The following is a 20,253-nucleotide window of genomic DNA, read 5'->3' as shown; positions in this document are numbered from 1 at the left end:
TCCAAATATTTATAGGCAGCTTTAGATCATTTCAGTGTGTGCTTTCTTTTTCTTTTCTTCTCTCTCTCTTTAAAAAAAAAAAAAAAAAAACTGGAGCAAAAGTTCTCCCTCATGCAACAGCCTTCCTTTTATCCTGTTGGTTTATTTTTGTTTCCTTTGCAGCTTTAGTGAAGGCTCTCTGGGTGCATTCATACACACACACGGGCTTGACCCTTCCTCTTGCTTCTTTGGTAAAGACCACCTCTCTGTATCATCCTGCCCGCTTGACATTGCTTAGGGTACTTTTCTGCTGTCCCTTGACTTTTTAGAAGCTGAGTTTTTGTTATTTTTTTTCTCCTGATTTGGCCCAGGAATCTGCTCTCTGGCTGACCTGAGGGGTTTCAGATCCGCACGGAGACCTGGGCAGTGTGTGTGGAGGTGTCTCTTTGTGGATGACCAGGCTCTGCCTGTGCGTCTTGACCGGGCCCCAGCACGTACTGATTTATGATGTAACTCTGGCAAGGACCGTCGTAGCTGGGACAGGAAACACAGAGAGACAGAACCCTGTCCTGATCTCTGCAGGCCTGCTCCATTTGGCTTTGCTGGACTTCCTGGCCGAAAGTAATAGAGAACCTTTAGACCTCAGGCTTGGGAATGGGAAAAACAGAGCTGCGACGTAGATTTGTTAAACCATTAAGGAAAAGGAAAAGGAAGCTTTGTACCAATCAAATCCAATGACAAGACAGAGGACAGTGGTTTCTCCCAGGCTGGACTCGGGGTAAACATTTTGCTTGTGAAACTACCCAAGTGATCACCTCTTGGCCGCTGTCCCTTAACCTGGGCTGGAACCTTGCATGGCTGCTCTGCCCCCTCCTGCATGGGAGGCTTTGGGCGCTGAAGGTCACATAGGTAGGTGGTTGGTGAAATATTTGAATGAATGAAAGAATACCACGTTAGAGACTGCCCTTGGGGCTTTACACTGTTGGTCCCACTGGATCCTCAAGATGCTTCCGAGGGGTAAAACGTTCCATCCCTGTATTCCTGGGTGACACCAAGGTACAGGGAAGTTTAACGCAACTATTGACTGGAGAAGCTGGCCTGCAGCACAGGACTGTGTTTCCAGCCTCGCCGTAAGGGGGTTTGAGGTCAGTAAACCCTACGGTCGTCTGCTTGGCCAGGTCACCCCGCCTCCCTGAACTGCTGCCTCCCCATCCCTCACCCGGGACAGGATAGCTTGTACCTCCAAAGGATCATGAGGATTAAATGAGCTAATTCATGTAAGGCATACAGTAAGTGCTTAATACATGTGAGCACCCTGGCTTTGCTGCTGTAGAACCTTCATCCTCAAGGAGTCCACAGTCCTGCTAGAAGGACAGTCAGGCAAAGCAGGTGACTGTGGTGGACGCAGCAGAGATGTTCTGGTGCTCAGGAGGCAGCCAGGACCAAGTCACAGGCGTGGGTTTCTGCCTTCTCTCGCTCAGCACCTGCGGATTGAGTGCCCTGTGCTAAGGGAGTCTCCCTTCCCCCTCCCGAAATTTCCCTTTCCCTTGGGGGAGCTTGAGTTAAAATGTTGATTGCCACCTGGAGAAAGGTTTCCTGAAGTCATTTTCACATGAAACCCCAAGGTGCCAACCGGGGGCATTTGACAGTTTATCTCGTATGGCTCTGTGTTATCCTTCAACTGTTATTTTAACCTCATCTAATTTTCCCCCTAATTTTCCTGGTCTCTCACACACGAGAACCGCACCGTCCTTGAGAATGTACAGGCGACTCGCCGAGGGAGCAGGTGGTGATCTTTTTGTTCCTCTCAGTGCCCAGATGGTGGCCGTGCCTTCTCATGGTCTGGTTCCGTGGAGATTTGTTGATAAGGGTTTGCTTTGATTTGGTTTTCCAACCCAGCGCCACATTCAGATTTGATTACCGGCACTCTGTAACTCTTTTCTCTGCTTCATTTCATTGTCTCTGTAAACACAAGTCCCATTCTTCACCTCCCCGCCCCTCTGCCAGCAGCCAGGATGGTGGCGCGGGAGAACTTTTTAACTACCCACAGAGTGCGAGGTCCAGAGTGGGTGGTTCATAGCTTTCATTTGTTGAGTTGATTGATAGCATGTTTAATAAGATGCATTACATATTTTTCACAAAAAAAGCATAATTGGACAAATGATACAGCTGAAAGGAGGTTGCTGTTGTCTTCTGTATACTTTAAGAACTCAGATTAAGCCTCTTTCCTAAAACAGATTTTGGGTCATTTCGGTGCCTTTTTCGTTGAGTTAGCAAGCTTTCAGTGGGAGGTGGGTGTTTCGTAAATACACTGGCGGACCATGAAAATAGTGTTAATTTTTTACTTGGTTCCATTTGAAGATACCCACCAGGGTGGGTCACTCTGCTCAGCATGGGGGGCCCCTGCTTTCTTTAAATAGTAGACGAGCTTCCCATCAAAGTAGCTTCCACGCAGCTAAGTCAGCAACCGGTTGAAAGGAGAGTTTGGAAGAAGGGTGAATGAGAGAGGAGGTGGCCTATGACTGAAATGTGCTGCTGGTCAGCTCCGTAGTGTCCATGAGAATTGAGCGAAGCCCAGATTTCTCTCCAAAGAACCCCTGCTCCCTTACCTTCCCTCGGGCATCTTGGTGGCATCCTTCTGTCCTTGGTCCCCGGTGCACATCAGCGACAGACAAGTATGAAGCAGCAGTGTCTGAAAGCATGCCTGCCAGTAGCATTGAGGAGTGTGCAAGGTTATTCTGGAGAGAAGTGGGCGTCACTGGCAAACCTGGACAGAAAGAAGTGCAGGGAGGTTGAATGAGTCCCCTGCGGCCTGCACGCAGCAGGCCTGCACGCAGCAGGGTTTGTGTTTTCTCATGATACTCACGGACCATCCACTTGCCCTTGCCCTGTGGGGCGTGTCTGCCCCCACTCTGGCTGTCGAAACAAGGTGCAAAACCCACTGCGCGTCACACCCCTTCCTCTGGCTCAGCTGGACCGATTGTGTGGTCAGTAGGATGCTGTGTGGTTTTGCTCAGAAGGTTTTTATCAGAAGGGAAAGTCCGCACTGATAACACGGTGACAGGACCTGTGCTTGCAGTCTGGGTGTTTGTAATTGGGGATTAGAGCTGTCTGGGCGGGAAGCAAAGAGGAAGGTGATGGTGGAGCAGGGACCGCGGGTTCTCAGGCCAGGCCTAGCATCTCAGTTGGGTTTGTCAGGCCTGCTTGCCTACAGGAGCTCTTTTGGTTATGAACCACTTTCCAGAACTCCAAAGCCCGGCCCAGTCTTAAGTCTCTGGAAACGTGTGCTCTGGGGATGGGCAGCCCCTAGGAGCTGGCAGCCTCTGAGCATGGCCCGACCGTCCTGGGGGCTTCCTGTTGGCCTCATTCACTGCCCTGCTGTGGACTCTGCCTCTCGTCCAAGACAGTTTTCACTTGTACTGATTTTCTTAGAAAATAAACTAAAATTTGCTCTTGCTGGTAGGGGACAGTTCTGCAAATCAGGTCCATAAGCTTGTGTTCCTGGAAATGTTCAGTGAAAAGAAGAAAGGGCCTCCTTCTGGCCCATGTCTCTTCCTCATTTACGCAACAAGTTTGATGAAATCTGGTTTGTGCCTGGGAGCCTCAGTTTCTCCTTTAGACCCCGGGTCTGAACTGGAGTGAGAAGAGAGGTGAGGTGACGCAGCGCTGTCTTCTGTGGGTTCGGGCGGCCCCAGTCTCTTCACCGCGGGCTGCCTTGTTCTGTGTTCTTGGGCACGGCGTTGAGGAGGCCTTGGGTGTTTAAGGGTGTGTCTGGCCGTGCTTGGGCCCTCTTTCCTGGAGCGATGTGATGGATATGAGCCTGACATCTTCCGTGTAGTGTGCACAGAACCACTGCGGGCCTCCTTCTGAGTGACCGGGGCAGGGGTGAGGGGGGGCTTCTGGGCCAACGGGAAAGCCAGACTGTACCCCTGAAATGGTGACAGGGCTGGACTGAGTACTGCGTGCCCAGGGCTGCGGGAAAGTGCCTGGCATTGCTGAGAAGTTCCTGGGGGCTCGCCTCCAGCTGCGTTCTTAAAGAAGGCCAGCGCTTGGATCTCAGGGGGTGGGTGGGGACATTTCTTGCTGAGACCCAGGGCCGAGTCAGCCTCTGACTGGGCTTTTCCGAGCTTGTGGGGGTCACAAGTAGACCAGGAGGCCCCGTGGCGTGGAGTGTGCAGGTGGCAAGCTGAGGCACTGCTCGGGGACAGGACTCCCGACCTCCTCCCCTACCTGTCACATGAGTGAGACCCCAGGGGAGCCAGCCCCTCTGAGCCTCAGCGCCTACATCCATGAACTGGGTGTGGGGGCCAGGTGAGATTCTCGGGGGCTCAGATCTGTGTGCCCAGGGGTGGGACGGGAGCAGGAAAGGGGAGAGTCACCCAAGCTGGAGAACCAGGGAGGAAATGAACTTCAGAGGGCAAGCAAGGGATGGATCAGGGTGGCAAGGGGTGGGGTGGGAGGGATGGTTTGAATGCCAGCGAAGGTGTTTGACTCTTTTTGCTGATGGACTCCACAGCTCCATGCGGTCGGGAGGTCCCTGTGCACGGCTGGGTTTTTGATAACATGACCTCCCCCTGCTCCAGGCTCCCTAGCCAGCAGCAGGGTTTGTAATCACAGCCACCCAGAGGCTCAGATGGGGGCTGTGGTCTCCTCTCCCGAGGAGAACAGCCTGGAATGTAAGGGAGTAAGTGACATTCGAGTGAAAACCTTGAGTTCACTTTATTAAAGATAAATAAATTACATGCCAACTTTGGCCTTTAACTGTTATTAGTAACAAATTGCTCTCCACCCGTACTCTGAACCATTCATGACACCCTGGGGAAATTTGCTGTTGTAGCCCTTTTTCTCTGAGAGCTTTCTTTCTTTCTTTCTTTCTTTTTTTAGAATACCATGAGTGCATAGAAACTTCTGGGAGAGCGATTGATCAGCAGCCTCTCAGGTTCTGCCCAGGTTCAGCTGGGGCTCCATCTGTTGACAGTCCTGGGTTTCCGAAGAGCAATTCTGACGTCCGTTAGGATTAGGCAATCGAGTGACAGACAGGCTGGGTTTGGACATTTTTCTGGTTATTGACAGGCCTGACTGTGGCTTCTCCCACATGAATGAGGAATATATTTTTCTAAATCCAGCCACTGAGCCAAATGAGCCACACTAGGATAAACTCTGTTTGTTTACAAATTATGTAAGCGGAGGGCCTGACCATTAAATTCTTTTGGGCCAGAATTCCTAGCCCCTCTTCAAAGTTGTAATCAAACTAAACAAACACTTTCCACAGGGACTAACTCCCTCCTGAGAAGCAGGAGCATCTGTTCCTGGGAGGCCGTCAGCGGCTCTGGAATGTTTAAAGTAGAAATATGTAACCAAGGTGAAGCCTGTTCCAGGAGCTGTTTCTTGCTCTAGCCAGGACCAAAGCACGTGTCGGCTTTTTAATTTAGGGCAAGAGGTGCAGAGTGAACCGGGGCCAGTCCGGGCGGCATTCTCTCTCGAATGTTTAATTTTCTGTTTTCATCTTTCCCTGCCTCTCATAGTTTCAGCTCTTTTGTGACCTTTATTCCCTTCTGCTTAAGTCACTTTAAAAAAAAAAAAGCTTGATCCTTATCTCTGAGCTATGCTGGATCACATTTGGGGATCAAGGAGACCTCCTCCTCACCAAAGCACTCAATTATGCTTCTCTGTCCCTAGGAAAGATGTCAGGTGCAGAGCACACGCTCTCCGGCAGGAAGACTGAGGCTGTCTCGCGTTTGTTGATCTGGGGCTTTACTGGCCGACTTGATTTATTTTGGTTTGGGAATGTTGTGAGTTTTTAGGGCCTATATTAAAACAGAGGTACCCTTTCTAAAGTCCAGCGCAGATTTCTCTGGATTAGGCCTCAAAGACGAGCTTTTCTCAAGGCACCTTCTGAAAGATACCCAGTCCTACAGAAGGCTCTGGAAAGGGTTCCACGGTGAGCTAACTTTGAGAACGCTATTTATCATCATTCCATCTTGGAGACTTAGACTGCTCAGTAGTGAGTTAATGGCTCAGAGAAACCCTGCTGAAAAGGAACTGAATTCTGTTCAAGCTGGCATTTCATGAGTATCCTTGATCCTACAGCTCTCTTTTCTCAAAGGCCCCAAGGTGCTGGGGAAACTCCACTCCAGCTGGCTGGCATTAGGTTGGTTTAGGGACCATGTTCATTCCGTCAGTGTCCTGTCAGATGTTGAGCGTGGAAGGCCAAGACTGTGTTGATTTCCACCTTCCCACAGGGCCCTGGGACAGTCATCCCCCCAAGAGTGGTTCGAACGCCTCTCAGCTATGATGGGCCCTTTTCTTCCATCTGGGCTTAGCAGGTTTGTGGTCTTCTCTGGACTTGGGTGATGGATGGGTTTGGGGTCAGAGTGTAAAAGAACCTAGAGACAGCACCTGTCTTTGAAGACTTTAAATTTCTACCAGCATGGGAAGACTCGTGAAAGAGTTAAGTAGTGATACCTTCCAAGCGGATAGGAAGCGATACCAGAGCAAGCCCAGCACCAGGTCCAAGCAGCCTGTCCTCTGGGCGTTTGTCAGGGGCAGGAAGGAGCGAGAGTGTTGCAACCGAGTGAGCTGTGGGGAGATAAGACAGAGGAGCGGCCTGGCAGCTGAGACATCCTGAGTGACTCGCTGTTGGACTTGGCCCTGCGTTTGACCCACGTTCACATGGAGCAGCCCCTCAGACTGGCCCGCAGTTGGCATGTCAGAGTTGGATGCAATGCATGTTCAGCCTCTGGAAGGAGCGCTTTCTCGGCTCCTGGGCTGGGTTCACATCCTGGATTTGGGGTTGGCCACCCTCCCCAACTCCTGACCCTCAGGCTGTAAGTCTGTTGGCCAGGTTTTGGGGCCCAGCTGCCTAGGAGGCACTGGGCTGAGTAGGATGGACGTGCATCTTTCAGGTTTGTCTACCTTGGTTAATGCACAGGAAGATTACATACGCTCTCCTGGCTCTAGTTGCCTGTAGGAAGAATGTAACAGGAGCAGGGCCGAGCTGCTCTCCCCGTGAGTGTGAAGAGGAGACTCCAGATGAGTTTAAACTCTTTTCCAACAATATGTCACATTTCACAGAGTGTTGACTTAAGGCTTTTTTTTTTTTTTTTTTTTACTTTTTCAAGTGGGGTTGACCCTCCTGATGGAGACTGTCAGCAGCTGAGCTCTCCCTAGCCAGGGACATTCCTTCCTTTGCATCAGTGGCTTTTGATGAGGTCCCAGCCTCTGCAAAGGGTCGGACACGACTGAGCGACTTCACTTCCACTCACAGCCTCTGCTATGGCCCTGAGGCTGGCACTCAGCCTCTCTTCAGCTCCTTTCCCCCAACACACACATGCCCTTCAAGGAAGCAGCCTCTTTTTGCAGGGGTGCTGAAGTCAGAAGGTTCTTCCTTATATGGACCCAGACTCCATACCTTGGTTCTGGTTTCTAGAGTATGTTCGCGTCCTTGGGCTCCCGGAAGAAAGCGCCACAGACTAGGTGGCAGAAACCCGTCTTCTCGCAGTTCTGGAGGCTCCACGTCCAAGCTCAAGGTGGCGGCGGGGCTGATCTCTTCAGAGGCCTTTTTGCCTCACGGACAGTGCACTGTCTTCCCACTGCCTGCTCACACGGTCTTCCCTCCGTGATCACGTCTGTCCAGATTTCCCCTTCCTAAAATGACAGCAGTCGTACTCCATTAGAGCTCATCTTTCACCTGATCGCCCCTTTAAAGGTCACACTCTGGGGTCCTGGGGGTTTCGACTTTATAGCGATTTGGGGGAGATACAGTTCAACTGTAACACGTAGAGCCACCGGGACATGACGGCCCTTCAGATCTGTGAAGGGGGTTATCCTGCCACCCGCCGATGAAACCACTAACATTGGTTTTCTCCTCGCTGAGCACCGCAGTTCTTTCCATTCTTCTTCACACGAGATGGTTTTGAGATCCTTGACCATCTTGGGAGTCTTCTAGACTTGCTTCAGTGAGGAAGATAAAACATCGAGTACCTTGGACCGCTTGCTATATTCTAGATGGAATTAATTCTAATATCTGCTCTAGCAAATAGTTTTGATGATTTTTTTTTGGAAAAAATTTACAGCCTAAAATCAGACCTAAGTTTCAGTGGCAACTTTACTGTATTTATCTTTAATCTTGCCTGAATTGGTCCGGCCATTGACAAATGTACACACACACCCCCTCAAAGAGCAGTGCTGACCCTAAAGTCTTCTTCTGACTCAGGCATTGACGTTGAGAGTTAAGTACTCAGGGTCCAATCTTATTCACCACTCTTGTCCTTCCTTATACTTCAGTTTTAGGAAAGCCAGTGGGGATAGTTATTTCAAAGGAACGAATGAATGGAGAGATGTGTTTATTCTTTTGAAGTGTAATTGCTGTCTGGAGAGACTCGAAGTAACTCAGTTTCTTGAATATAGCTCCTTTTAGGTACATACTCTTATGCCAAGTTCTAGTGTAATTAGAGTTAAGATTATAAGGTATCCTCTCCACTCAACAGTGGAGACTGTTTTACTTCTTATTGTCCACGTCTCCTCCACCAGAAATTAAGTGTCAAAAGGCCTATCTGTTTTGTTCTTTGTATTTTCAGCACGTGGCAGAGTGAAGTTTAAAGTTTGTTGAATGACTAAACGAAGCCTCTGAATCATCTTGTGCTTATTTAATTGGGAGTGTACTGTTGTGTCTCTAGGCCCAAACGTAGCAGAAATGGCGGCTTGGGGTTCGGCGGTTTCTCCGGCCGCCGCCTCTTTGGCCAGTGAACTATGGATCTTTCCACCAAGAGGCCCTCAGTGCCATTCACCCTCCCGCTCAGTAGTGGTTTGTAAATCCTGAGGGATGATTCTGACCTTCTCCCTCCACTGTAGCCTCTTCAGATAGAGCTCAACACTCTTGGAGTTCCTTTCTTTGAAGACACTTTGACTGCACCACCCAGGGTTTCCAAATTGCGGCTCTAAGATGCCCAGAACCTCGGCCCCACACAGCTGTTGGGCCCCCTCTGTTCTGGAGGCCCGATGACATTAAAAACACCAACTATTTATAGCATCCTTTTCAGTGTCAGGAAATTACAGGATGCTCTTGCCAGTGGGTCGGGACAAACACCCACCTGCCCGCCACTCTAGGGCTGCCCAGAAGCTGGCAGCCAGGTGGCGGGAGCGGAGGCCCACCTGGGTGCGGTTGGGGCCTCACGGGAAGCCCTGGGGTTTCTAATAGGTCCTTGGAGATAGTGTGGGTGCAGGTAAAAACACAGGAGATGCCAAGGTGTGTAGACTCTTGAGAGAAGCCCTTGTTGCTCTACCTGCAGCCCCTAGGTGGCTGTGTCTTGGGTGGTCTGTGCGGAGAAGCCTGCTAGGTTAGGTTCCTGGTGAGCAGGAGCGTGCCCAGCGCAGCGTTCAGGTCTTCTTTCCTGGAAGGATCCCTCGGATTCCAACACGGGCACTGAGGATGCTGGCTCTGGCTCTGGGTCCACACAGTCTTTGGAGGGTGAAGAATCTGGAGAGAATGTGAAAGCTCTCGAGGAGAGCTGATTCGGTCTGGGGTCTTAATCTTCCCTCCCCTGCCCTTTTGGAAGGCCTTCCAGGCGGCCCTTGGGAATCCTGGGGAAAGGACGGCCCCCTCAGGGCACTGCCCCACGTGCTTAGAAGGGGCTCAGCTGCTAGGATGCTGCCAAGGGTGGGCGGGCTCTCCCCAGGCCTCCAGGCCTCAAGGGGCCAGGCTTGGCGCTAGCTTTTGAGCCCTTGAGCCCCTCGTGTGGCTCAGGGAGGGACTGAGAGAGAGAGAGGCCTGGCCTGTTAGCGGGAGTTTTCATTTAGCCCTGCCTCTGGAAGGCGCGTCGCCTTGCTGGAGGGGTGGGGAACCAGCCTGAGTGCGGGCTGAGACGGCTCCCTGTGACCCCGCCAGGCCCCCACGGCCCTCTCAGGGTTAACGGCTCTGCGTTGGAAGCAGCTGGCCAGTTTACACTCCTCCCCGGGCTGTACAAAAATACTTCCTTTGAAGTGTGGAGAGAAGCGGTGGAGGGTAAAACCTGGTGGAGAGCCGAACCCGGAGTGGGGCCTGTTGCCTGCACATCTCTCCCGCGGAATCTGCGGGGGAGGGACCGAGTCCCCAGCCTTCCTGGTGACCCAGCAGCGGGTTGAGTCTCCTCACACATTTCACAGCTTGCAGCGGGGATGTGGCTGGTTTCCTCTGTGTGTGTATGTGTGTGTGCGCGCGCGCGCACGCGTGTGTTTATGTTTAAAGTTTCTGCAAAAAGAGTGTTTCTCCCCAAGAGAGATGGCTAGACTGCAGCTCCTGGCGCAGGCAGGAGCCCCTCTGACCACACAGCTCCCAGGGGCTGCTCCAGTGGGGGTGGTGTCCGGGTTTCTGGGAAACCCTGGTGTTTCCACCGAGTCCTCAAGGATTGAGCCCGGCTCCTTGCCCCCCCACCCTGCGGGGGTGGGACGGCCGCCACAGATCCCGCCTGTGATTCAGATCCGTGCAGTGCAGCCCGGAAGACCCGTGGGCTCAGGGTGGGAGGTTCTGATTCCGACACTTGGGACTCCTTGTTGAGAGCCAGCATGATGCCCCGACCCCTCTTAACCTCTGGGGTCCCTGTCCAAAAAATGGGGCTAGCAGCTTCTGCTGCCAGGATGTCAGTGTTGTAAGGATCCATGGAAATCAACGTTCGAGGGCACCCTGAGAAAGTGCAAGACCCTTCTGAAGTTCAAGGCCCGCTGCTGTCGAGCAGAAACAGCATTTAGGGCAGAAGAGAATGCCAGAGCAGAAATGAGACGGAACAAAGCTTGAATGTCTTCTTAATCCTTGAGTATTTGCAGCCGAGGAGGGGTCGGGGTGAGATGGGAGGAGAGGCAGCTGTTAGATTCTAGGGGAAGAATGCCAACCTGTTTCTCCCCACAGATGGGGCCACACAAGTTCTTTCTGAAGTGGGGTTTGCAGTCCTTTCTTTGCTGGGAGGTGCCCTTATCATATGGATTCCTTACTTCTCGTGACACTACTTCCTGTCTCCCTTAGACAAGGGGTGAAGGCCACAGATTTAAAATATCACAGGGCTAACATTTATCACTGCCTTGGGACGTGATCACGATATGCCCACATGACATTAAGCACCCAACACAGATGACCATATTTATTTCACATAATAACTCTGTGCTGTTAAGTGCCCTTGTCCCCATTTTATAGATGAGGAAACTGAGGCTTTAAAAAAGTGAAATGACTCGTCCAAGGTCTTACTCCCTCCTGATACAAATATGGAAATGCAGACCTAGTCAATCTGGTTTTAAACCCTTTACTCTTCATTGCTCTAAGTTACACTAAGAGTTGAAGGTTGAAATTTAATTCAGTGCCCCAAGCCTGGTCAGAAACTGTTTTTAGGGAAAGAAGCAGAACATTGAACTCCATTCCTTCTGATGGTTATGTTCATCTGTTGATTCTTGCTGATCGGTTGTATTTGAATTAAATACTTTTTTCCCACTTACAGTTTTTGAGGAGGAACTTTTCTAGTTCTCTGTGTTATCTTCATAACATAAATGCTGTTTTCTCTATCATTGAGAAGGAAGGAAGATGGTTGCAGGACTCTGTAATGGTGGGTTTCCTGCAGCTGAAGGTCTTGGTGTTGGGCATTGATGTACCTCTAGGAATCTTCGCTGTAAACTTTTGGTCTTACCCCAGCGTGGATCCAGACTTGGCATTTACTTCAAGGGACCTGAGATCCCATCCTTGACCTTCCCCAGTGAAGGAGGGAGAGGGCTGGGAAAGCTTGAGTGATTTACCTCCATTTGCACGTGGGGCCAGACCCAGGTCCAGGCCAGCAGGCCACTGGCCACATGCTTCTCCTTTTCACCCGAATTTCAAACAGGAGAGTAGATGAAAGGACTAGAAATGACAAGTCAGAGGAGTAGGAGGGCTCTCATTTGCAAACAGTTTCTTTTGATCTTCACCCCTTTGTTTAAACAACCCCCCCCCACCCCCCCAGCAAAGCCACACTGGCAGCCTGAACACATGGTTCTCTTTGGTTCATTGAGGGACAGTCATTTCTCTTTTAGCAGGAAGCCCCCCGCCCTCCAGTGGCCTATTTCAGCTAGGGCCCCATATCCCCTCCTGACTCTGCTACTCGGCTACCAGATGTCATGTTCCTCTTCACGAGTCTTTAAGAGCTTTTTGACTCTGTAGGATGGAGTCTAAACCCCGTGTTACCCTAATATTCTAAAGCCCTTGGCATTTTGCTCCCCATCTGTCTTTGCGGTTTGATACCCTACTGTAGAATCACTCACCTCCTCCAAACAGACTTTATTTGCCTCTTTGCTTACTTTCTGCCCATCTTTCAAGCCTTCCACCTCCAGGAAGCTCTCCTGGACCATGGCTGCGCCCAACCATCTCTGCTACCCCTGAACTTGAAAAAGCCTGGTCTGGTCATGTGTCTGTCACTTCATAATAGTTTTGTGTTGGGGGTGGGGGGGTGGGGGTGTCTGCCTCTTTACTAGATTGCAAGACTACTGAGGTCAGAGGCAGGCCTGAACCTCTCTCTGTCGCACCAGCACTCTGCAGGATCTTGGTTGGATGCTACATGAGGATCTGGGACTGCAGTCTTAACTTTTTCTGTTAATAGGAGTGAAAGACTTGATCAATGAATTTCCAAAATAATTAACAGATTTTTGTGCCAGAGAGATCTTGAGCTCTTGCTATGCCACAATCAATATGCTTTTAAATCAGAAACTCCTGAATGAGTGGGGGAATTTTTGCACATTTTTAAATGTGTGTGATTTTACTGGGAACCAGTCTAGATTGGGGTTTTTGGAGTTAGACCCCTTCAGGATGAAAGCTAACAAGTGTGTGCAGTTTTAATCTGCTGTTGAGGTTTTGCTCCCCCGGGTTGGTCGCCCTTTTATTTTTAGGCTTTGACTTCAGGGTTCTGATAACTTCTCCCCCCAGACTCACTTCTTGGATCTCTGCTCACACCATTACAGTTGTATTCTTCTCTTAAAAATATCCCTAATCTTTTCAGCTATTATGATACTGTATCTTGTTTCCTTGACCTTTTCCAAAGTTTTTGGTTGTTGTGCCCTGGACTCTGAAGGTGCAGGTGGATTGATGGTCTTCACTGGAGCTTCCGGTTTGAGTGCCCAAAGGTGGATCCACCTGTATGGAGAGGGTTTATTTCCCCTTGTCCACCCCCTCTCAGCCCTTTCCTCTGTCTTCTGGCCTGTGTATGTATGAAACTCTGTCCTTGAACACACCTAACAGTCCTGGACCCTGTCTGTTTCCAAGTTAACTCTTCTGTGCCCAGTCTGTGTGTGGCTTGTTCAGCTGCAGTAGCCAGTAGAATCATGTTTGCATCCCCACATACATTTTCCTTCTTGGCATTTTGCTCCCCCTGCCATTTCTTACACCCCAGTTAAGCATGTAATAGAAGAGGGTTGTCATTAATAACTCTCCATTGACAGAATGCAGGGACCAGCTGGGAGAGGTTAGGCAGCTTACCCAAGGCCGCAGCGCTAGAAAGGAACAGGGTCGGCCTTGCAAGGCAACCCAGAGATGTGTCGTGCACCCCCGGCCCCCATAGTGGTATTGGGAGGACAGTGACTGGACATGAACCTGTAGCCCTTTGAGGGAGGGAGTGGTCCAAACAGAGCAACCTGGAGCACTTACTCCAAGGGCTGCTTTTGATCTAATTTCTTTAAGTAATGGATTTGGGGCGGGGGGGGGGGTTGGTATTTGCTCCAGGTTGTCCTGTGTTTGTGGGTGTTTTGGGGGAAGAGATGGGTTCTCATCTTTCTCTTAAAGAAGGCTGAGGCCCTTAAACCAATGAAGAGCTCCCGACAGGGATGCCCTTGCACCCCTCTTGCTGCAGGGATGGCACTGGGGAAGCTGGCCCCCCCGAGCCACGTGTGCCCTGGTCGCTCCAGTGACTGCCCTGGGGGCAGAGTTGGAAAGTCTGATGTGTTCCCCCTCACCCCATCCCCATGTCAGACGGCTGTTTTCTTTCCTAAAATAAAAAGTCTCTGAGGAATAACCTTTTAAAATAGCCAAGAGTCAAGAGGTTAGTTTCTTTTTCAAGTTCTTATTGTAGACAATCTTCTACTTGTATTCACAAGTAGACAGAAGGTGTCCTGTACACCATGTACCTCCGCTGTCCCCCCACCCAGCCGGCCACCATCACCTGCTTGAGAAGCCATCAGCTCCCCGCCCCTCCTGTTTTCATGCGCACCCCCACCCCTCCAGTTCTTTTGAAGCAGAGCCAGCCCGTATAGTTCTTTAATCTGGAAATATTGAAAAATCTGTAAATATTCCCTAAAAGGTAGTGGGTTTGTAAAAACATAACCTCAGTGCTATTCCCACAAGAGGTTATCTCTGAGTTAGTGGTGTTTCCCCTCCCCGCTCCGCTTGGTAAGCCATCTCGAGTGTCCTGGCCCTGGCAGCCAAGTCTGGGGGCTGGGTTGTGATCGGCGGTCCCGTGTGGACCGCGGTTCCTCGCGTGGGCGCGCGATGGTATCGGCTTGGCCCGGGGGCGGGAACCTCAAGATCAAAGGGCACCGCGCGCTCCGCGCTTCAAAGCCGCCGAGCGGCTGGGATTGATGCAGAGAGAGACTCTGCTGATGTAATCGCAGCCTGTGAGACAGGTTCTTTTTTTTTTTTTTAATTTAAACAAAGACACCCCTTGTTTGTTTAGAGAGGTGAAGCGTGTGCCGCGCGGAGGGCACCCGGCATCTGGAGGTCTCCAAGCCTGGTGGAGGGGCGGGGGGGTAGGGCAGGAATGCACCAAGCATGGAGAATTTTCTTAGCTGGACTTGGGGAGTTTTCCGGAAAAGACAAACTGTTTCTGTTAGGAGCAGCTGATTTTTTGTCCCTTTCTTGGGGGTGGTCGGGTTTGTTCCCAAGTGGCCTTCCTGAGAGTTTGAAAGCAGCATCCTCTGGTGGGTGAGTCAGCCTTGGGAGCACACCTGCTGAACCAGGTGGGAGCCAAACCAGAAGTAGGCGGGGGTCTGGGGCCCCACCTCCGCTTGTTCCTGCTCACCTGTCTCCTCCACGGTGGATGTGAGAGGCTTGCCTGAGGCTGGTGGACGGGGCTTTCTGTTGGGGAGGTGGTCCCCAACAATGTGGTGGAATGCCAGGATCCCCAGCACCCCAAGCCTGAACGTCCTCCAAGTCTTTATAAGAATCACAGACAGGTGGCTGATCTGAATGTTCCCAGCTTAAGCCAGTGTGTCTGCCTTTAGCAGTTTGTTCAGTACACACATTGGCGAAAGCCTGTGCCACGCATACCTCCATGAGTGAAGTCATAACTGTGCTCCATCGTCTTACAGACACAGAGCTGCACATGTAAAGCAGACCTCCACAGCAGGCCAGCTTGCTGGACCTTGAGCTCCTTCCCGGGATCTCTCACATCAGAGGTCGGGATCACTGGGGTCTGAGGTGCTCAGCCAGGCTGAGTTCATGGTGACTGACACCCACCTTGGCATCTTACGGGCACTTCAAGCCAGCACGTGTAAAAAGCAGATTTCTCTTCTGTCCCCATATCCATTTCCCTGTGTTCTTGCTTATGACTCAAGCTCAAATCCTGCCGTCTTTCTAGACTACCTTCTCACTTCTGGCCCCAAACAGGCCTCCGTCCATGAAAGTCAAATTGTCTGTAGCTCCTTGATAGCACGACTGGGAGGTTTTTATCCTTTTTTTAAACTATAAATCAGATTTCTCCCATCTTCTATGAAGGCCCCCCCCCCCAATATTCTATCATGAAAAATTTCAGACCTAGAGGAAAAGAAAAAGCATTTTATAATGAATGACCATATACCCACAATCTACTGTTAATGTTTTACTATACTTGCTGTATCACATATCTGTCCATCTGTTCATGTGATGTGTCTTAAATATTTGAAACCTGTGCACATGTATTTGGTAGGTGCTCAGATGTTTTAATGAATGTGACAGGGTTATTTGAGGTTCCCTTTTTATTATGTTTTTACAACTTTCAGATCTAGGTATCTGTCTTTCTCTCTCTCTCAAGCTGGAGCAGACCCAGGGATCTTGCTTCTTTATTTAGGCACTCAAAGGAGAACCCAGAAGGTTGCACGTGAGCCATAGAGTTTGCTTTGGGGACCTGTTGTGTTTGAATGACTTGTCCCCTCACGCTTCCAGAGCCCATTGCTCTTCCTCAGTCTTGTCCTGACCTTTGCTGCCTGGTGATGTGGCCTCGGGGTGCTGCAAGGCTCAGAGACTAGACATTTTCCTACAACAAAGGACACTACTGTAGAACATACAGTTAGCCAGCTGGGTGGAATGTCTGGTAGGTTTTAAAGAAATTGGTCTTAAGGATCTCTAGTTTGAACAGTATTGTTTTTTATTTATTATTTGTTTTTAAGTAAGTAAAACAAGTCATGTTTCTTGGAATATTAGTATGAACCTTTGCTTTGGAGGGAAATCTCACAGGAATTGACAAAGTCAGCTTATTGTATAACCCTTTCAGTTGAAAGGCCTTCCTTCGCTCTTGCTTATAAACCTGCTTGAAGGATCCTGGAAGCTTAAGCTATTTTGACTTCTGTGTAAAAACCTACATGTAAAAAGCTTTGCAAAGTTGAAGTGAACCATGGATTGCTGCACTTAAACCGGCCTCCTCCTTTTTCTTTGCTTCGCTCGGCTTTGAGTCTCCTCCAGAACAAGCCAATGGGATTGCGGGTGTGTGCAAAGTCTTCTAGGGGAGAAGTGCTTGCTTTCACTGTTATAAACAGGAAATGGACCAGGTCTTCAGGCTTACCTGACTCTTCTTCTTCAGAGGATGGGTAGGCTCTTCCCTTTGTGTGTGGGGAGCAAATTTTCATTTCAGTCTTGGTTTCCCTGATTAAAGGGTTGGGCTCATAGATATTTCAGTTTTAGGTGTGTGTGTGTCCAGATGACCTGACTTTGCCATGATCTCTATGGTGCCTCCAGGCTGCCGAGAGGTCTGTGACATGAATCATGTTGTGAATCTGCAGGGTGTGCCTTTTGCTCCAGGGTCGTACGTGTTTAATTTTGCTGTAACGGTAGAAGGCAGTTATGCAGCCTTTTTAATAATGATGCCAAGCCCACCATCTCCAGTTTGATTCTATTTGGAGACCTTTCTTTGGTCTGGACCCATGATCCAGCAATGCTTGTGATTTGATTGTCTCCCTAATCCCTATCTTGGTCTTTAATTTTTTTTTGCCCAACTCTTATTTGATGTTTTTAAACACATGGAAAAGTTGAATGAATAGTTGAGTGTGGCAAAATGTTAATAGTTCCTCACTTTATACTCTAACACATTGTTGTATGTGAATTTTTTTTTTCTGTTTTGGCCAGACCATTCAAAAGATGCTAGTACCTTGACTTTTTCCCCCTCAATACTCCAGCATACATCCAATGAAGACTAAAGACAGGCTGCTAACCACTGTGTCATCATCACAGCTATGAACCTGACATATTTAAATTTCTCTAAGTGTCTTAACATGGCTGTAATAACTGGCTTTAAAAAATACAGGATGTATTCAGGCTTCTCTCCTACTGTAGTAGCCAACATTTAAGTGGTTACAATTGTGTAGATGCTCAGATACTAGAATGCTAATGGGAAAGCGATACAAAAGGAAAGCTTCTTCCACAGGCCTACTGTCACAATAAGCCAAACCAATTTCACCTTTCCATAGCAACTTCACTTTCACTTTTCCCTTTCATGCACTGGAGAAGGAAATGGCAACCCACTCCAGTATTCTTGCCTGGAGAATCCCAGGGATGGTGGAGCCTAGTGGACTGCCGTCTGTGGGGTGGCACAGAGTCGGACACGACTGAAGCGACTTAGCAGCAGCAGCAGCATAGTCTTTAAAAACGAAGCTCTGGACAAACTTTTCAGTTCATTTTCATCACCATCCATGAGATAATTGGAGGTATCGTGGAATGTGAAAGAAAAAAGAGAACTGACCAGCATTCTTGTGCTGTTTCTCCACATACATGAAAATTGTGGTCTTTGAAAATTCCTGCCAAGAGATTGGGAGTTTTATCAGGAATACCAGGAAGCCGGTGGCCTTTGAGTCCTGTTTGAGTCAAGGGGGAAGAAATCAACTCTTCCTTTGGTTTGTCCAGAGGCTGGCTTTTCTGATAATGTAAACAGAATCCACAGGTCCGGGAACTCCTTTCTCCAAGGTGACTTCTTCAATTCCCGGCACCGTGGGCTGGATCATTCTCATTCGGCGGGGGTGGGGCTGTCCCGTGCATCAGAGGACGTTGAGCAGCCACCCCTCCCTACCCGCAAGATGCTAGTAACAAGCTTCCCTCTCAGTTATGACAACTAGAAATGTCTCCAGATGTGTGTGTATGTGTGGGGCGCAGGGGGAGTGGCACAAAACTGCTTGTAGTTAAGAACCATTGTTTTAGAAATGTTTCAGGGTTAATTACTGAGTTGAGGTTGACCTGGCTACTGATGAATTTCTGTGGAGGGATATTTCCTATAGCCATGAGAATTAAACTACATTAAGCCCTCTCCCTGTGTGACAGCCCAGAAATTCCTAAGATGTCACCGGCCAGGGACCGAAATCAGTTGGCAGATGACAACAGAGTGTGTGCCTTTTGTGATAAGCTGATACTGTTGGGACCTGTAGATGGCTGGGTGATTGGACAAGGTCAGTTCACTTGAAGCAGGGAATGATTTTAAAAGTTTAAAAGCAGACATTCAGACTCAGGCTTTTGTGAATGGGACCACTGATTTGTATTCCTCAAAGCCTTATTTTAGCTATTCTCTTGATCTAGCACTTAAAATTCACAGTTCTGGGCTTTTTTTTCTAAGCAAAGGGAAAACTTAAAAACACCTGCAAAGCTATCAGAAATTCTGATACAAAGCTTCTAGAAATTGCCTTCCCCCCTACCCCTTTTCATCTAGTCTTCAAAAGTTGCACTTAGTTCTCAGCCATTTTTAAAGTTACTTGCCTTCATTCAATCTTTTGTTTCCACATTTTTTGACTTAGTTTTCCTAGACTAAAACTCAATGTTTTGGTAACATTTAAGATTTAGTTTAGTTATAAACTCGTATCAGACAGAGTAAGGACAAACAGATCTATAAACACATACAGCCTCGCTAGTGGGAAATGGTTTCCTGGCCAGGCGTCTGCAGTGGGTACCAGCCGGTGGCGTATTGGGCAGTTCTGTTGATAGCCCCTGCTCTTTTGGGTAGTGGAGTGACTCCAGATGAAGGCGGTGCCCTTTCCTAAGTGTGGGCCTCCTTAGGAGTTGGAAGATCTGGAAGTTGGAAGCAAGAGACCCCAAGCTTACCTTAGAGACCCCAACCTTCTGGCTGCTCATCTGTCAGGTTGGAGTGATAGTAACCCTGGTCTTAACCACCATGCAGGTCATCCTGCAAGTTCCAGGCAGGTCACCTAAGGGACACGCTGGACACACCTTTGCAAATGTGCCCTGGGGCCCCTGGTGTGTTATTAGTGAGTCACCTCTTGCCGAGTCTTTGAATGGATTGCTCTTCTGAGGATGTGTTGGTTGCTTCTTGCTCTCTGACCACAGGACACCGGAACCGTCACACTGAGCACTTTGGGCCAGAATAGGAAGCAGAGGTGACTCTGCTCAGTCAGTGTTCATACCCGTTGTTCATTGGTGTTGTTCAGTCGCTAAGTCATGTCCAACTGTTTGTGACCCCATGAACAGCAGCACACAAGGCTTACCTGTCTTTCATTATCTCCCAGAGTTTGCTCAAACTCAAGTCTATTGAATCGGTGATGCCATCCAACCATCTCGTCCTCTGTCGCCCCCTTCTCCTCCTGCCCTCGATCTTTCCCAGTGTCAGGGTCTTTTCCAATGAGTCGCTGTTGGCATCAAGTGGCCAAAATATTGGAGCTTCAGCTTCAGCATCAGTCTTTCCAATAAATATTCAGGGTTGATTTCCTTTAGGATGAACTGGTTTGACCTCTTTGCAGTCCAAGGGACTCTCAAGAGTCTTCTCTAGCATATCCATACCCATAACTGAGGAAACCGCTCTTGACTCCTGCTGGCAAACCCAGGCGGTGTGGCTTGGTTGTTGTCGTAGGTCTTGCTTGAGTGGAGATACTGGCTTCTCAGTGATGAATGCAGACAGCAGGCGGGGGTGAGGGGGCAGGAGGTGGAGACACGGGGGTTTCGCTGGAGGGTCTGGGTCCTCGTGCCGGGTCCTGCACCTGTGCTTTGACCTGCCTGCAGAGTAAGTCTGCACCATCCTGGAGGAAAAGAAGTCATTTCAGTGCAACATTCTAGGGTGTACTGGACAGTAAGAAATTATATATGTATTTTTTGCCAGGATGCCACTTCATGCT

The 20,253-nt window shown here is 49.5% G+C and overlaps 1 protein-coding gene and 1 long non-coding RNA gene across 5 annotated transcripts in view; one reads left to right on the top strand and one right to left on the bottom strand.

Moving 5' to 3' along the window:
• The window catches only part of ZNRF3 (zinc and ring finger 3), a 188,004-nt gene that overhangs the window by 58,985 nt on the left and 108,766 nt on the right, over positions 1–20,253 (top strand). The gene's annotated exons all lie outside the window — the stretch shown is intronic.
• Positions 317–12,354, bottom strand: LOC145526624 (uncharacterized). Its single transcript, XR_014069033.1, has 2 exons — positions 12,235–12,354; positions 317–2,746 (listed from the first exon to the last, which is right to left on the bottom strand). It is a non-coding gene; the product is annotated as an uncharacterized LOC145526624 (long non-coding RNA).

Source organism: Giraffa tippelskirchi, chromosome 11, assembly GCF_054371585.1.
Source record: "Giraffa tippelskirchi isolate mGirTip1 chromosome 11, T2T-mGirTip1v1.2.pri, whole genome shotgun sequence".
In the NCBI taxonomy this organism is placed as follows: domain Eukaryota; kingdom Metazoa; phylum Chordata; class Mammalia; order Artiodactyla; family Giraffidae; genus Giraffa; species Giraffa tippelskirchi.
Note: the sequence above shows the minus strand (reverse complement) of the source record. Positions and strands in the feature narration are given on the sequence as shown.